This window comes from Callospermophilus lateralis, chromosome 8 (genome assembly GCF_048772815.1).
Source record: "Callospermophilus lateralis isolate mCalLat2 chromosome 8, mCalLat2.hap1, whole genome shotgun sequence".
NCBI lineage: Eukaryota > Metazoa > Chordata > Mammalia > Rodentia > Sciuridae > Callospermophilus > Callospermophilus lateralis.
The window spans coordinates 52,844,110-52,861,007 of NC_135312.1; positions in this window are offsets into that span (position 1 = coordinate 52,844,110).

A 16,898-nucleotide genomic window follows, 5' to 3' on the forward strand; every position below is an offset into this window, starting at 1 on the left:
AATATATAATAAAGTGACAAATTATTATATGGAGAGGGATAGATAGCTTAGTAACCCTTACATAAATGGAATATATTAATTCTTTCCATGATATTATGTAAATAGAGTAAATGGCATCCTATTAGAAGTGTAATTATGAAAACTGATTTCTAAAAGTAATCCAGAATCCTGGGCTGGGGTTGTAATTCAGTGGTAGAGCACTTGTCTGGCATGCGTGAGGCACTGGGTTCGATTCTCAGCACCACAAACATACATACATACATACATAACAGATAAAATATATTGTGGGGAAAAAAGTAATCAAGAATCCTAGAAAAGCAAAAGTGTTTTCTGTTCAGTCTACAGTCCTCTGCTCTACCAGCTGAGCTATCGAAGGGTGCACACAAAAGTGTTTTCTAAGTGGGCATTATGGAAGCATAAAGCCTGAGATAGTGACGCACAGGAGACGTTTTCATCAGATCTTAATCACTCTTATTTTACATACTATTACAAATAATTCTGGATACATTTCTGGAGTACATACTACATGCTAAAATAAGATTTGTCAACCTGGGCTCTACTGGCATTTCAGGCAGGAGGTTTATTGTGAGGTTTGTCTTATTCATTGTGGGATATTTGTGAGCAACTCTGGCTTCTACCACCTGGATTCCACTAGCACCAGCATATGCTTTGCCATTAGAACCAAAAATGCGTTGAGGAAATTTCTCTGTTCCCTGGTGGCAGGGGATCTCCAGGCAACTGCACTAGATGATATAAAAGACCACACAATGATAAAAATATGAAGATGATCTTGTTCCTGCTAATAAATTATAAATATGGAATAACATAATGGTATGTTCTGTGATTTCAACACACTACAATCTTAATATCAATCTTCCTAATCTACTTTGCAATAGCCCCTTCATATTCCCAAAAAGGAATTTTATTTGACCCCACCAGAACTCAGCTCCTTCCAATGATTTATCATTTTCTCACTGCCCTTATTATTAAGGGTCCCCTTTTTCTAACTTAGAATTTTATGGTAATCATTGTTATCATACCTTGTTTTATATACTCCACTTACCAAGACTCCTATTAAATATTCAAAGCAATAATCCTTACTCCATCTTCATGTTAAACATGAAGACATGTAATTCACCCATTGGATACAGAGGATTTTGCTTATTTTGCTGAGAAATTAGAACAATCTGAAATTTTGAAAGTTTGCTTACTCTTCTCTCCCCCACCTACATCTTTTCTCTGTATTGTCTCTGCCACACATGAGGACTTATTTCTTCTTTCAGCAGAGCCAAACACTATACTTGCACAGTAGAAACCATCCCCTCCACTCCTGCCTTCACCAACTCATGGACACTGCCTTGCATTGCATTGCCCTTTTATCCTCTGTATAATCTATCATGAACCTGCACATTGTAAAAAGATACTCCCACTTTTCATCAATTTTTTCCTTGGTAATATTTCCCCATTTCTCTCTTAGTTTTTGAAGGTGTGGTAAAAATAGTTCCTTCAAAGTTCCCCATACTTGATATCTCCAATTTCTTTCATGCAATTTTTTTCTTCTAATCAGATTTTCACATCTACCATACCACAAAATTCTTATCAAGGCCCAAGCTGGCATATGCTTTTCTAAATCTAAAAATCATTTTTGATATTTCTCTTACTTATCCTATCACCAACATTTGACACAATGACATTTTTCCACTCAGTCCTCCTTCTTTTCCTATACCTCTGGCTGTTCTTTCTTAGACTCATTGGTAATTTCTCCTCATCTCTGAAATATGTGATGAAAAGTAGTGTAGAAATATCAGTTTCTAGACTTCTCTTTTCTGCCTATATTAACTTCCCCATTGAGTTATCCAAGATTGTGGTTTTAAATTATAATGAGTTCATGACTTCCAAATTTATATCCAAATCTATCCTCTACTCTGAATTCTATACTTCTGTATCCAATGGGTCTTCTTAGAGGACTTAGTAATTTCAAAGTTCACATATCCAACATGAGTTTCTTACCACCCCACAAAACCTGGCCCTCTTACAAACCTTGCCTTTTAGTCATTTGAGCAAGAGCCCTGTGGTTCTATCCTGTTCCTCTTTCTCACACCACTCATCTGATCTATTAGCAGATAGCTTTGGCTCCATTTTCAAATGATATCCAAATCTGACATTTTCATCATCTTCACTACCACTCCATGGTTCAAGTTACCAGTAACTATTGTTTGGATTATAGGAATGGTCTCCTAACTTGTTTCACTGATTCTTCCTTTCAGGTTACCTTTAAATAACAATTCAGAGTGTTGCTCTTGAATGCAGTTTATAATCTCTAATGTTTCCCTTCTCCACCTACAAGCCTCCAAGATTAAAATTCAAAGCCATTGAAATGACCTAAAATACCTCACGTGGCCAAACCACCTTTCACTCCTCTGAGCTCAGTACTTTCTTTCTGTTCCTCTGAGAACTCTGGCATTTTTGCTTGCCTTCCTTGAGTACAGACAGTGGGCAAGCTGCCACTTGGGAACTATCCATTTGCTGTTTCCTCACTGTGAAATTCTTTTCCTGGATTAAAAACATGCTCCACTCCCTTTCTCCCTCAGGTCTTTACTTACTTTTTCCATGAGGCTTTCCCTAGGCATGTTACACAACACTCCTGACATTTCCTCTCTCACTTCCTTTACATATTTTTCATACTGATGGATAATTTAGCCTATACTACAGCCCAATATTATATTTTTGTCTCATTTTAGCATGTTTTTGTCTACCTCTCTTCAGTTGTTTGTGTGTACCATGTCTGTAATGTGTATGAGAATGTAAATTTTTTGAGAGCTGTGGACAAAGAGCCTAATATATTTGACTAAGTTTCTATAAGTTCATATTGTTTATTTACTTTATTAAATAATTTGAGGAAATTTTATGGTACTGGGAATTAAACCCAAGGTCTCATGTATGCTAGGCAAAAGCTCTTTCACTGAGTTATACTCTCAGCCCCAAATAACTATGTTTTGAATGAGTGAATGAATATATGGATTAATTTATGTGATTGGATAAAACAGTATCAATGTCAATACTCTGCTACTGAATGCACTGAGTGGACATGGACTATATCTTTTTATGTTTATATTTCAACTTATTCTTGGACAATATGTAGAATTCACTAGTCAGAGACTATAAAAGAAGACATGCTTTTTCAGAAGGTATATGGGGAAAGATGTGAAATCATAAAAATATAGACTATTTACCAAAAACAAAGTTGTGGATGAAGCATAAAAAAAAAGCAAGAAGTGAGGCCAAAGATATTTACCAGGAATACCATTGGAAAAACCTTTTGAATGTTCTACTGATTCCTTGGATTATACTCTGTGGATGATAGAAAGCCCTCAAAATGTTTTGATCTTCTAAAATGACTTGTCACATATGTTTTTGAAAAATAACTAAGGATAGTCTGGCTAATAAATTAGAAAAAGTCAAAGAAGAACTAGGAAAACAAAGTACAATTAGACAGGAAAGTGATAATAATACCAATGAGAAAAAAGTCAGTTGACTGCAGAATTCAAGCAGAAGAATCCACATGTGTGTGTGTGTGTGTGTGTATTTTTTACTGTGCTTCTGATAATAAAGATGAAGAGATAATTTGACCTAGCTTAAGAGAGAGTTATGGGATGGTATTTATAGTGTAGAAAGGGGAAAATGGATAATTTGTCCATGCTAAAAAAGACCAGGGGAGATTAAGTAAAGATACCAGAGTGAAGAAGAGCAACAAGCTTGGAAGAGGCATTAAATCTACCGAAAACCAATGACTGATGAGAGGGGAACCTCCTGATGGTTAGAGGAATGAGCAAGTATGATTAGCAAGCCCCAAGCTAATTCTTAGGGACACAAAGGGGAAGACAGATTTCTTGTCTTCAAGAGACAGAGACTTTTGAATAGGTCCCTAAAAACAGATTTATGGACACCATCAAAGGATATATAAACATCAAAACAATAAAAAAATTGCAGTTTTAGTAAGAATAATTCCATATCAGTTTAAGCTAATTGGTGACTACAAATGGCATATATAATGGTTAATCTTTGATGCTTCTGAGAGTTGTAACACATGGCATACATTTTATAAATCCTTCTATACAAAAATGTATTTTTAAAAAACATATTAATGGTTTAAAGTTAACTTTCGTGGCCTATGCCTGTAATCCCAGAGACTTGAGAGGCTGAGGCAGGAGAATCATGTTCAAAGCTAGTCTCAGAAATTAGCTAGACCTTAAGCAACTCAGTGGCACTGTCTTTAAATACAAAAGAGGGCTGGGGATGTGGCTCAGTGGTTAAGTTCCAAAAATAAATAAATAAATAAATGACCAGAGCTGAATATATACTGCTTCTTCTACTTTAAGCTTGTACTATCTAGGAAGCCACCATCCATACTCCATCTGACCATGTTCATATCCAGCTCTATGTTACTCAATTAAGTCATTTGCCTGGCTATTCAAATTTTTGCTTTCTAATTTATTATGTAACAATATTATTATATAGATTGTTTTAAATGTTGTAAATGGTACATATAAATAGAACTGGTATCAAGAGAAAGAAAGAGAGGGAGAGAGAGTCACCATCTTACAGGTACAAAAACTAAACACAAAGATTATTTTCTCAATGTACAGTGCTAATAAGTAGTGGAACTGGTTTCTATTATGTCATTGTTATTCAGGAATACAAAGTTTTGTATTCAATAGATGTTGCCAAACTCTTAGGCTCTTCATTCATTATTTCTATTTTTAAATGAAGAAATGATAATTGTTCCTATCTATGTGGTACAATGTGGTATTTCAATATATACAACTTTAAGATCAAATTAGAATACTAGCATATCCATCACTGTCAACATTTATTATTTCTCTGTGGTGAGAGCATTAAAAAACCTCTCTTCTAGTTATATTGAAGTTGCATTATGACTAACTACAACCACCCTATTATGCAGAAGAACACCAGAATTTATTCCTCCTGTCTCACTGCAATTTTATACTCATTGACCAACCTCAGTTGACACATGGTCAGTGTGCCAATGATCGTTTTCATATTATCTTCGAAAAAAAACTAAACAAAAATAAAATAGCTCAAGATGTTTTAAATTTTTAATTAAGTGGGGGGGGGGGTGAAACAGGTCTATATATGGAGCTGGGATTGTTTTTGTCAAGTTTACCTCTAACAGTATTTTGAGGTAATTTTAAATATATATTTCTCTGGAAATAAGGTACAATAATTTTTTTCTTTCACTTTAAAACAATAACTAAGCTGACAACTGTTATTTCAATTAAAACTATTTTTAAAAAATGTACATCTTCATGGAAAAATTCCAATCGTTTGCAAATAGGTTGGTTTTCATTGTAAGTCAGGTTTCCACAGGACAGTGATCATATCCACAACATCAGCTTTGCACATTTCCCAGCCTACAGTAGCAATCCAATACTATCCTTTTTAACTGATACATGCAAATTATACATTTTCATGGAGTACCCATGTGATATTTCCATGCACACATACATTGTGTAATGTTCAAATGGAGTAACTTTTCTATGTCCTTGAAAAATTATCATCTTTTTAAGGTGAAAAGATTCAAATTTCTTTCTTCTAGTTTAATAAAGAAACACATATAATATATTATCATTACCTATAGTTACTAGAACACTAGAGCTAAATTTCCTTATCTATCTTAGCATAATATGTAAAAAATTATTTAGCAAAGCAAATCCTAGACCAGACATTTAAGTACTTATATTTCCACATCTTCTAGTTTACCCTAGGCATGGGGCATAAACACATTTTAATTCTGTTTGGGGAAAACAAACAAACAAAAAACATTGTCCTTCTGAATAAATAATAATTTCAACAAGATAGATTCTGAACAATGAAATAGTATAATCTATTTTAATGTTTGAGATTAATTTGATTTTACTCAATTCCTTTTTTCCAAACTGTTTTTGGAAAAGTATGTAGTTTGCTGTATGTGTTGATTTCCATGAGAACTCATATCCTTCCACCTCATGTTTCTCACATTTAAAGTGAAATGACTCCAGGAATTTAGTACTACACATCTCTCACAGGAAATTGCTATTCATAATTGGGAATTTGATTTAACTCCTTGAGTCTTAGGGGCTCATGTTACTCATCAGAAGCCATGTGGTAAATGATATTAGACAAAAAGAAAATGTTTTTACTATTCCTAGGAAAATTTGTATAAAAATTCTCTTGCTTACTACTGGTTGGATAATTCATTATTAAGAACAGAATATTAGATGGGTGTCCCATATTATCTGGAGGCCTCCAGATTACCCATGTGATCTGGATCCCCCGTGTTCCCCAGTCCATGGAAAGCACCTAGAGGGAGGTTAGTCTCTTGGGTAGTAGGAGAGTGGTTAGAAGGGTAGATAAGGTATCTTGGCTGTTTAGCAAGACAAGATCTGCACAGCTGCTAGTGGCAGCTGTCTGGCTATTTCAAGAGTCCCTGGAAGACCAAGGTGTGTAGTACCTTTCAGCAAGGGGGAAAGAGGATCCATGCTGGCTGAGCTCTCTCTCCAGGGAAATGCAACAGGGTGGTAACCTCTTCACTCCCCAGATGAGTTAAGGAACTACAAGGACCACAGGCCTCTCCAGCAGTGAGTGCTTTGCCTCAGGTGCCTCTGGCTTAGATAGGGACTGCCAGGGACTTTCTGGTTACTCTTTCCCTGATGAATGGGGTCTTTTTGGTTCAGGGTAGGCCTGGAGACAAAAGGGTCAGAGCCGCCTGTGTCTACCCCTTTATGTGGCCACCTTTTGTCTCTATGATCTAAATCAATGCTACCAGATTCCCATTGCACTAAGTACTCTGTTTCATCTTTTCATTAAAATTGGTGTTATTTTCTCTTTTCTAGCTTTGTTTTGAGTGAAGCACACCAGGCATATCTGCTCAGTCCCATTTTTTATTTCCTGAAACAGGAGGATCACAAGTGTGAGGCCAGTCTCAACAACTTGGCAAGACCCAGCCTCAAATTAAAAACTACAAATTCCCGGGACTATAGTTAGTAGTAAAGAATTCTAGGTTCCTGGGGCTGGGGTTGTGGTTCAGTGGTGGAGTGTTTTGCCGCAACACATGAATAAATCTCACTCCAGGTGAATTGGGCTGGCATTAAATAAACACATAGACACAGAAAGTACCTTTATCTTGGGGTTCATTGACAGCTCATCTGCCCCAGCTCCCACAGGGAGGCAGAGAGACAGGCAAAAAAGAGAGAGAGAACATTCCTGAAATCCTGTTTACTGGGGGGGGGGGGAAGACACTTGAGAAAATTCCACCCAAATGAGGCAAGGTATTAGATTTCAGAGGGGTGTAGCCCATTCCCATTGGGTGACTCCCATTCCCAGAGCTGTAATTCCTTGCTGATGGAAGGTGAGTCCACCTGCTTTAGAACTGCTAGGGGAAGCCGGTTCCATACCTTCATTTTCAAGGCTAAGGGTATGTACTCAGCTCCTACATGCTCAGCTCCTGTTCATGGCGGCCCCTGACAGTACTTGCCTAACATGTGTGAGGCACTGGGTTCTAGCCTCAGTACCCTAAATAAAATAAAGGTATTGTGTCCATCTACAATTAAAGAAATATTTTTAAAAAAGAAACTCTAGGTTCATTTTCAGTACAAAAAAGATAAAAATTTCTTAAACCTACAATTTTCTGTTTCTTTTGTGTATATGTAGGAAAAGTATAGGCATATGTTACATCTACCATATTAACTATTCTCCTATAATTAAAAAAATCTGCATCCAATTTCATATATTAACCTATAGCCTTAAATTGATGCTGAGGAACCACAGAGATGTCCTAATACATCAAGTTTATGAAACATTTGTCTCTAGTCATGTAATAGTCAAATGAAGAAAACAATTTATATATATTTGAATATATTTGGTACTACTATTTTAAGGTATTCATTCTCACTCTTCTATGAAGGAATCTATGGCTCCTTCAATCTCCCTCCTGTTTTAAGATTCAAAGTGACCCTCGTGTTTGTTCAAAGACATTTTTGCTCTGTACCTTGTTTTTCATTTCCTCCATCACTTTTAAAGAATTATTTTTATGAGGATCTTTATGGAATTGGGGATATAGTTCAGTGAAACATTTCTGCTTAGCATGCTCAAGGTCCCAGAAAAACAAAATGTTCTTCCCAATGAAGATTATGATGGTAAAAATAAAAATTATAATGCCTAATGTTTATATATAAGCAATTCCTATTTGCAGCATCCCTTATACACATTCTCATTTAATCCTGCTCCAACTACTATAATAACGCTTTCCAGATGAGAAAACTGTAGTTTGATGACATTGAGCAACTTCAAAGCTCACTGAAGTCTTTATTTGTGGGCAATTATCTTTTCCTTCTTGAAATTTTGCTCCTTGACTTCCACAATATACAAATTGCCTGGAAATGTTCTTCTCGTCTACTATTTTTTTCCTTCTCTGAGATTTTCATGAACTTCTCTATTTTTTCTAACATATTAAATTAAAAATATAGGACATCTGCTTAGCCTACTGCTCTTTTGACTTGACACATCTTTTTTGTACCATTTTTTCTATTGTCAAAGTTTGAATAAAATCAATAAGCTAAATTCCAAATCTAGACTTCTATGTGTACCCTCCTCTCTGCAGCTGAAACTCACACTATAAACTTCTGTTCCTGTACTTGCCTTAACTTTGTTTCAGGGGCTTATAAATTAAGCCCATGAAGATCAGAAACATAGCCTGTCACTGTATATGCTCTGTGCCAAAGAAAATCTATGGCTATCTAGTAGACAGTCACATATTTTTCCATATTGTCAGTTGCAATACTTTTTAGTCATTCAAACAGATACATGGCATCCTGTTAAAAAATAAACAGGATGGATATTTGTCACAACTACAGAAGAAAGAGTAGGGGAGGAAAGTCCAGCACAAATATCAGTGGACTTTGTAATGTGATATCACTGGGAAAATCTAATATGATATTTCCCTTGTAAATGAACACCATGGCATTTTCAAAGACCGCAGTGTTGGTTATAGATAATAAGGTATCTGTGTTACTTAATTATAAAATGTCAAACACATTGTAATCCATCAGTCTTCTAAAATAATCTGCTGTTCCTGAGAATGGGACTATAATTAACACAAGAGGTTACTTCTGTTTTTACAGGGCACTATTCTCATTTCTCACTGTCATAAGCAATTCTTGCCCTTCCAAAATTTGAAGGAGAAAATGAAGGAATCAATGCCTACATTGTGGTATTCCAACTTAGGTATACTTGATGTAAGTTTTCAGGATTTTATTGAGTCTACTTGTTCTCTGGGAGGACCTTTTTGCTTGGCAGTGCCATGGAAGCATTAGTGTGCTTGTTCATTACACCATAGATCTATAATAACAATGGTTAAAATGCTGGTTAAATGAATTAATGAAGAAATGAATGAAAGTTAAGGATGGAGGGAAGGAAAAATAGGAAGGAAAGGAATCAATGGGGACTTTCAATATGACTACAGTAAGGTTTATTCTTTAAAATCAGACATATTTCTATAGTCACTGAACTCTGTTTATCTTTTGTTCCACTGAAAATTACTAGACATTTAATTGGCTTTCATATGAGAAGGAACCGTAGATCTAGGATGATTAGGTCAGATAACAAAAAAGCAGGAATAATAATAATAATGTGTTCCAAGTTAATTTATTTAAGGAAACATTGACATTTTATTGTATGTTATCCAGAGAATACAATAATTTTCAATAGTGCTCTACCAATAAGCATAAAATATTCATCTAATAAATGCTGCTTTAAATATCTTTATATAATTATAAACCATAGGTTCTGTTTATAAAATCAAATCTAAAGACACATAATGCATTATGTCAAATTGCTAACTTTATAGTTCACAGAGAGTCACCTGGAGATGTTAGTCAATGCATGTCCCTAGTGCACCCCAGGACTCAGATTTATCAATGTTGGAAGGAGGGATCAATAGATTCCATTTCAAACATGTTCCATCCTTGTGCTGATTCTGACCATCTACTGTACCACATTTTGAATAAAAGTGAATTTATCCAAACATTACAAACAATTTTCCAACATTCAGTTCTGAGAATAGGGATTGCCCATCTAGTACCAAGAAAGTGAATGTTATTTAAATTTTCCTACAAATGCAGTGAATGCTTTTTTTCTTTTCTCGAATTGTAATCATGTAAACATATGGCTTCTGTCTTCTCTTGAGGAACATGAATCCCTAAAGACTCAATAGAAATCGAATTCCCAGTTGATGTGTGAGATATATGATACTAAACTCCTATGTTCACAATATGTTTGAGAACAGTTTTATCATAGAAGATTCCAAAATTACTGAATTTCAGCAAATGTTTGCATCTAGTGTGTGACTTCAAACATTCTCTAGTGAATGGAATAAGAGAAAAGTACATTTTAAATACAGATTTATAGGAAACCAATTTGAGATCAATAATTATTCAAATTCTTTCATACTGGCTATTATTTATCGCAGAACAGGTAAAATTTGGTAAATGGTAACTAACATTTTTGGCATAGCATCTTTATATCTGATATTTACTTTCTGAATCAAGACTGTTATATTAAATTTACTGGTTGAATTCAAATTAAGTAGACTTGGTTGTCTTTTGCCAAATGTATGGCACAATAGTATCAAAGTTTTAAGTAAATTTTTAGGGTTAGTTTGTTCTCCTGACTAAGCAATTTCAATAAGCTTTTCACAAACAGTTTTTAGCATGGAAAATAGATTTGTTATTTCTTAAAATTAATACATTTTAACAGACACTTTGTATTACCTATTCATTTTCTTGATATTTTTCCCATTTTATCTGGAAGTTGCCATAAAAGAAAATTTTGCTCATGTTTGTCATAATTTTTCTTAAGTTATAATTTTCAAACCTCTTAACTATAAACAAATGTATTTACATCCTTCTATCTTTAGTATATCTATACATCCCTCCTCTATATATTTATCTGTCTGCCTATCTTTCTATTTATATATATGCAACATATGTGTTTCAAATATATATGTACATATATACACATATATATGTTTATTTTAAATCTTCTCTGATCATCTATCTCAATAAATACATGAATATAATTAAATTTCTCAAAATAATTATGTGTATTTTTCCTGTCACTTCTTTTCAATTTGATTTTTCTCTTAATAATATTTTTAATGTTCTAATTCTCAATATAGAAACATGGGTCATTTTCCATGACTTTACTATAAAGCCAGTCCCTATGACTTATTGTCCTTCTTTCTAAATATATCTTTTTATTATGCCTTCTTACAGCCATCCCTCATGACATTATGTATGTCCCTATGTATCATACCGGTCTAACTGGTCATCCTATCTCTAACTCTTGCCCTGCTCACAGGCTGAAATATTTGCTTTTGACATGGTATCCTGTCTCTCAGTTTTGTCTCTTTGCAGTCTTCCAAAATGTCATTTTCCTTATCCTGAATAAACTGAGTAAACTATAACTTTTCTTCACCTTAGGTTTCAGTTCTCTTCATCTACTTCAGAAATTCACTTGTGTATTTTTGTAACACTTTAGTTTTTTTTTTCCACATCACAACACTCCTCTATATTCAAAAATATCTGAGCCAATCACTATGTTCTGTGACATCAGGCCATGTATTTATTTATCTTTGAATCTCTAATATGTTTTGAAGCCCAGTGTGGTTGATAAATGTTTGTGTGTTTGTGTGTGTGTGTGTGTGTGTGTGTGTGTGTGTGTGTGTGAAGGCAGGAATGAAGGCTAGTATTACTCATTCTCACTGTGCTTTCTTAGGACTCAGGCCAATATGAAGTTCCTCATCTTGGCTTCTCCTGGCTCTTACCATTTCCATGATCATCAAAAATTGTTAAGAATGTGTTCTCCTTAATTATCAGTAGGATACAAACTTCTAGGTTATGAGACATTAGAAGAATTAGAAAAAAGAACAAAGTCCATTAAAGTAACCCAGTTTTGCAGTACATCCAAAGAGGAATTCTCAAGTTGTTTCACACACAGCCTATCTGCTCAAGTTCACAAACACTCATTCCAGCCTTGCTCAAATAAAGCTTCTGTTTTTCATTCTTAAATAAGCTGTAAGTCTACCAAAGTTCCACTGCCCAGCTTCTGCTTTCTTTCACTGGTCTGTGTTACTGAGAAAGACTTTACTCACCTGGCTGGAACTCTTAGTCTTTGTCCTCCTCTTTTTCTTCCTTCTCTTTTTCTTTATGTCTAGTGAATGGGAAACTTGCCAACAAAAACTAATAATACTTCAAATAACCCACTAATTCTATGATTATTTTGGACAACACGTTGCTTTTGAGAGTATCATTTATTACATTATGTTACAAAAGAATAGATTAGAAAAAAATCTATAATGGTAGACTCTATCAGCCTATCATATATTTGAATATAAATAGTTTTGAGTTACTTTTAAAAATCCATATAAAATATAAAATTTTACTTTTAATTTCAATTTCCCATCTATGGTAATTAATTTTTTCTCTATTTCACACATTTAAGACTATAGGCTGAAGTGATTATTTTGTACAGTCCAAAATATATTTTTCCTGATATAGAATTCTATAAGAAGAAACAATACTTCTGTCTAAAATGTGTGTACATTATGAATGCTTAATATGCACATTGATGTCATTAATTTATAATGCATTGGAGAAAGAACTGATTATCTTGTGCAATAGTTGGATACACATCTAAATTAGCTCCAGAACTAAACTATCATCATCTGATAAATCATTGCCTTGGAGTAAATGATATTTCAAGTTGTAACTCTATTAAATATAAGATATGCCTAATAAAGAGTAGAGGCAGGGAATGACATATATGACACATTAAGTTTCTACCTTCTAATAGTTTTAGGATTATAAATTTAAAATAGATTTAACTAAACATGGTAATTAAGAAAGTAAATTTAAATTTGGGCATTTATCTAAATATGCATCTCAATTCTTTTAAATGTATTTTTATGTTAAATGGCACATTAATTGCACATTCAAATGGTATATAAAATTACTTTTTTTTGTTTTTGGAATAGAAAGTTTCTATGTTGCTCCAGCAGGTTTCAAACTCCTGGATTCAAGCAAACTTCCAGTCTCAGCTTTCCAAATGGCTGGGACTAAAGATCAGATGTACCACACCAGTCTCTTGTATATAATATGTAATAACCAAATCAGATTAACTGGCATATCTATCACCTCATGATTTTTTTTCTTATACAGGAACATTCAAAATTTTCTCTACAAGCTATTTTGAAATACTTAATTATTTACTGTCAATCATAAATATTTTAACATACTATTGAGTAAAAACTGTGCACTGCACCCCTGTACCCAATAAGCATCCTTTCTCCATCTCTGCCTGTCCAACACCCACACCCTTCCCAGTCTCTGGTAATGAGTATTCTCAATGCTATTTCCCTAAGATTAACTTTTTAGCTTCCAACTATTATTAAGAACATGAAGTGTTTGGCTCTCTGTCCCTGACTTATTGCACTTAACATAATGTCCTTCAATTCCATTCATGTGTCTGCAAATACCAGAAATTTATTCTTTATTTATAGTTGGAAATATTACATTGTGTATGTACACCACATTTTCTTTATCCATTCACCTATCAATGAACACCTAGACTGATTTCAGAATCAACTAAACCACTATGGATAGCGCTGTAATAAACATGCACTTGTAGATGTCTTGTCAGTATACTCTTTCAATTCTGTTGAACATATACGCTTCAGTGGGATACATAGAAAATGTGGCTGTTCTATTTCTAAATTTTTGAAGAAACTTCTAACTGTTTCCATAATGGCTGAATTTACTCACATTCTCACAAACAGTGTGTGAGAGTCCTGATTTTGTCACATTCTCATCAGCATTTGTTCTTTGTTTTTGAGACCAGCCATTCTAACATGAGTGAGATGCCATTTGATTTGAATTTTTCTGATGTTTACGGATGATAATTTGTTCACATATTTGTTAGCAATTTATATACCCTGTTTTTAGAAAGGTCTATTCAGGTCATTCATATATTCCTAAATCAGATTCTTTGCTATTTTTGCTGTTGTTTGAGCCCCTTACATATTATAGAAATTAATACCTTGTCAGGTAAATACTTTGCAACTACTTCCTATTCTGTGAGTTGTCTCTTATTTCTTTTCATTATTTACTTCAAATTTGTTTCCTATAGATTATTACTTAAAATGTACTTATGCCTTATTCCACTGATTTTAGAATATTTTAAGTCATAAGATATATGTAAACATTTTCTGAAATTCCAAAAACTCTGGAATACTGTCGGATAAAATTATTCTCATATTTAAAGTAAAATGACCCTAGGTGTTTAGTACTAAATATTTCATACTGTACCTGATAGTAATGTTTGGGAATTTAATTTTCTTCCTTTAAGTCTTTGGTGTTCATAATAATTTATTTAAAAAGTCAGCCTTTTACGTTTACTGTTAGTATTTGTAAGAACAAGTTTAGGGCATTATTTTAAGTTTCCATAAAATTGTCACATAAATGATGTTTTAATCAGCTTTTTCTTTGTTGTGACTAAAAGAAAAATTGTAGAGGAGGAAAATTTTATTTGGAGGCTCACAGTTTCAGAGGTCTCAGTATATGGACAGCCAGCTCAATCCCTTGGGGCTCCAGGTAAGGCAGAATATCATAGCAGAAGAGTATGGCAGAGGGAAGTGGCTCACATGACAATCAGAAAGCAGAAAGAGAGACTCTACTTGCCAGATACAAAATATATACCCCAAAACTACACCCCCAGTGCCACACCTCCTACAACCACAATCTACTTGCCTTAGTAAAATCTCTCACTGGTTAAAATCAATTAAAAACAAATTTTAAATTCCTTCATAAAAAAGACCCCATGTAAGTATCTGAACATGATTTCAGTGACTTGGTTCCCTTCAGCTGATCTCAGTAATCATTGTACAAAACAAATAATGCAGAATATGGAGAGAGCATGCATCTTCTTCCCTGTTTGGCAGAAATTCCCACAGTTTTCTTATTTCTTCAACCATATATCTGAAATGAATAACTGGTATTAAATATAACTTAAATTTTAAGTTCAATGTAGACAATAAAATAACTTCTTTTTAGAAATGTATGTATTCTAGTGTTAAACTGACTTTTCAAATTACTATATTCTCATCAGTAAAATGTCCCTTTACCTTTTCATTGGCCTTTCTGCATTTAAAGCAGAACTCTTGTTCTGCAAAATTTATACTATGTAAGGGTTCAACTTTTCTACCTTATATATTCAATTTTTTTACTCTTATTTTGCTTGTCATTTGGCATATAAAAACCTTTTTATCATTTCTATTTTTTTCTAATTTTTATCATTGCATTTATTTGGAAATATTTTCTAAGCCTCTTAAATAAAAATGTATATATGTATCTGAAGATCTATTTATCTAATTCCTTATCTATCCATCCATGTATCTATATCTACACATATGTATAAAAAGACAACTTAATTTCAATATATAAATAAAATTTAATTTCTCATAGTAGTCACAAATACTTTCCTTGTCACTTCATTTCAATTTGAATTTTTTATTAACAATGGCATGGATATTTTAATTCTCAAAAAACACTTATATTTGAATATAAGAAATTAAATATACAAAGCCAACTTTTTACTCATCTTAAGGATGTCATTAAGCATTAATAACAAGCTAGTTTATCATCTCCCAATGACTTTGCCTTCAATCTATGTAATCATAATTGCAACAAATAATGCATTTGATATTCAACCTTCAATTACAAAATTAGGATGTTAACTATTTTCTTGTTCTCTTTTTACTAAGAAAGGTAAAATACTTTCATTCACTATGAAACTTGTTAATCAAATATGTATTGAATTTTTAATTCTTAAAAAAGTTTTACAAAAATGCCTTTAGTATAGAAACAAATACCATGAAATAGTTTAATAATGTTGCACACTCCAAATATATTTTCTTCTCTGAGTATCTAATGTGTAAAAGGAATCAATACTTATTTTTAAAATATATTCATACCACGAATGGCTAAAGAATACAATAAAATTGCATTTGTTTATGATTCACTGGTGCTTTTACCAAAATCCATGGATATTCTGTAGTTATTTAGATGGATACTGACAATGCCATCCTAGAGAAGCCAACATTACTTCCTAACTTAATTGTCTTTGTCTGATAAATAATTTCTTGACCTAATCAATTGTTGAAATTCTAATTTTATTACTTATAACTTATGCCTAAAAGAGTATTATGCATGTCTACATATTTAACGTGGTATGTTTCAAGCCTTCTCATTTTTTCAGGCTTTAAAGTCACAATGTTAAATTGACCATGTTAAATAAGATCAAATTTTTTATTTATGTCATATTTTTCATAATAGCTGTTATTCTGCTTGAAATGTTTGGCATGCCATATCAATGTGAAAGGATCTCAAAAATTCTTCTTACTACCATAATAAACAGAGGAATAAAAATGACACCAAATAAAACAAATATAGAGGAGGGTGAAGGATAATAGATTAACTGAATATTAAAGAATGTAGGAGTTTTAGGAGTCAGTAAGATCACTATACATCAAAAATAAAAATGAGCAATTCTATTTAAATTGGAAATATTGAATTTCCCTGTCCCTGTGATATGCAAAGATTGGCAAAATTGTAGCTTGGATGAAACATTATGAAGTAGATTTAAAGTTCATCTGAAATGTTTGGTGGTAATCAGTTGTTCTGCATATTATAAAACAACAAAATTACCAATAAACAGTAAAAATGTAAATGTTTTATCATATTTACATTTTAAATGTTTTCCTTATAGAAATGAAAACTTATTTTAAA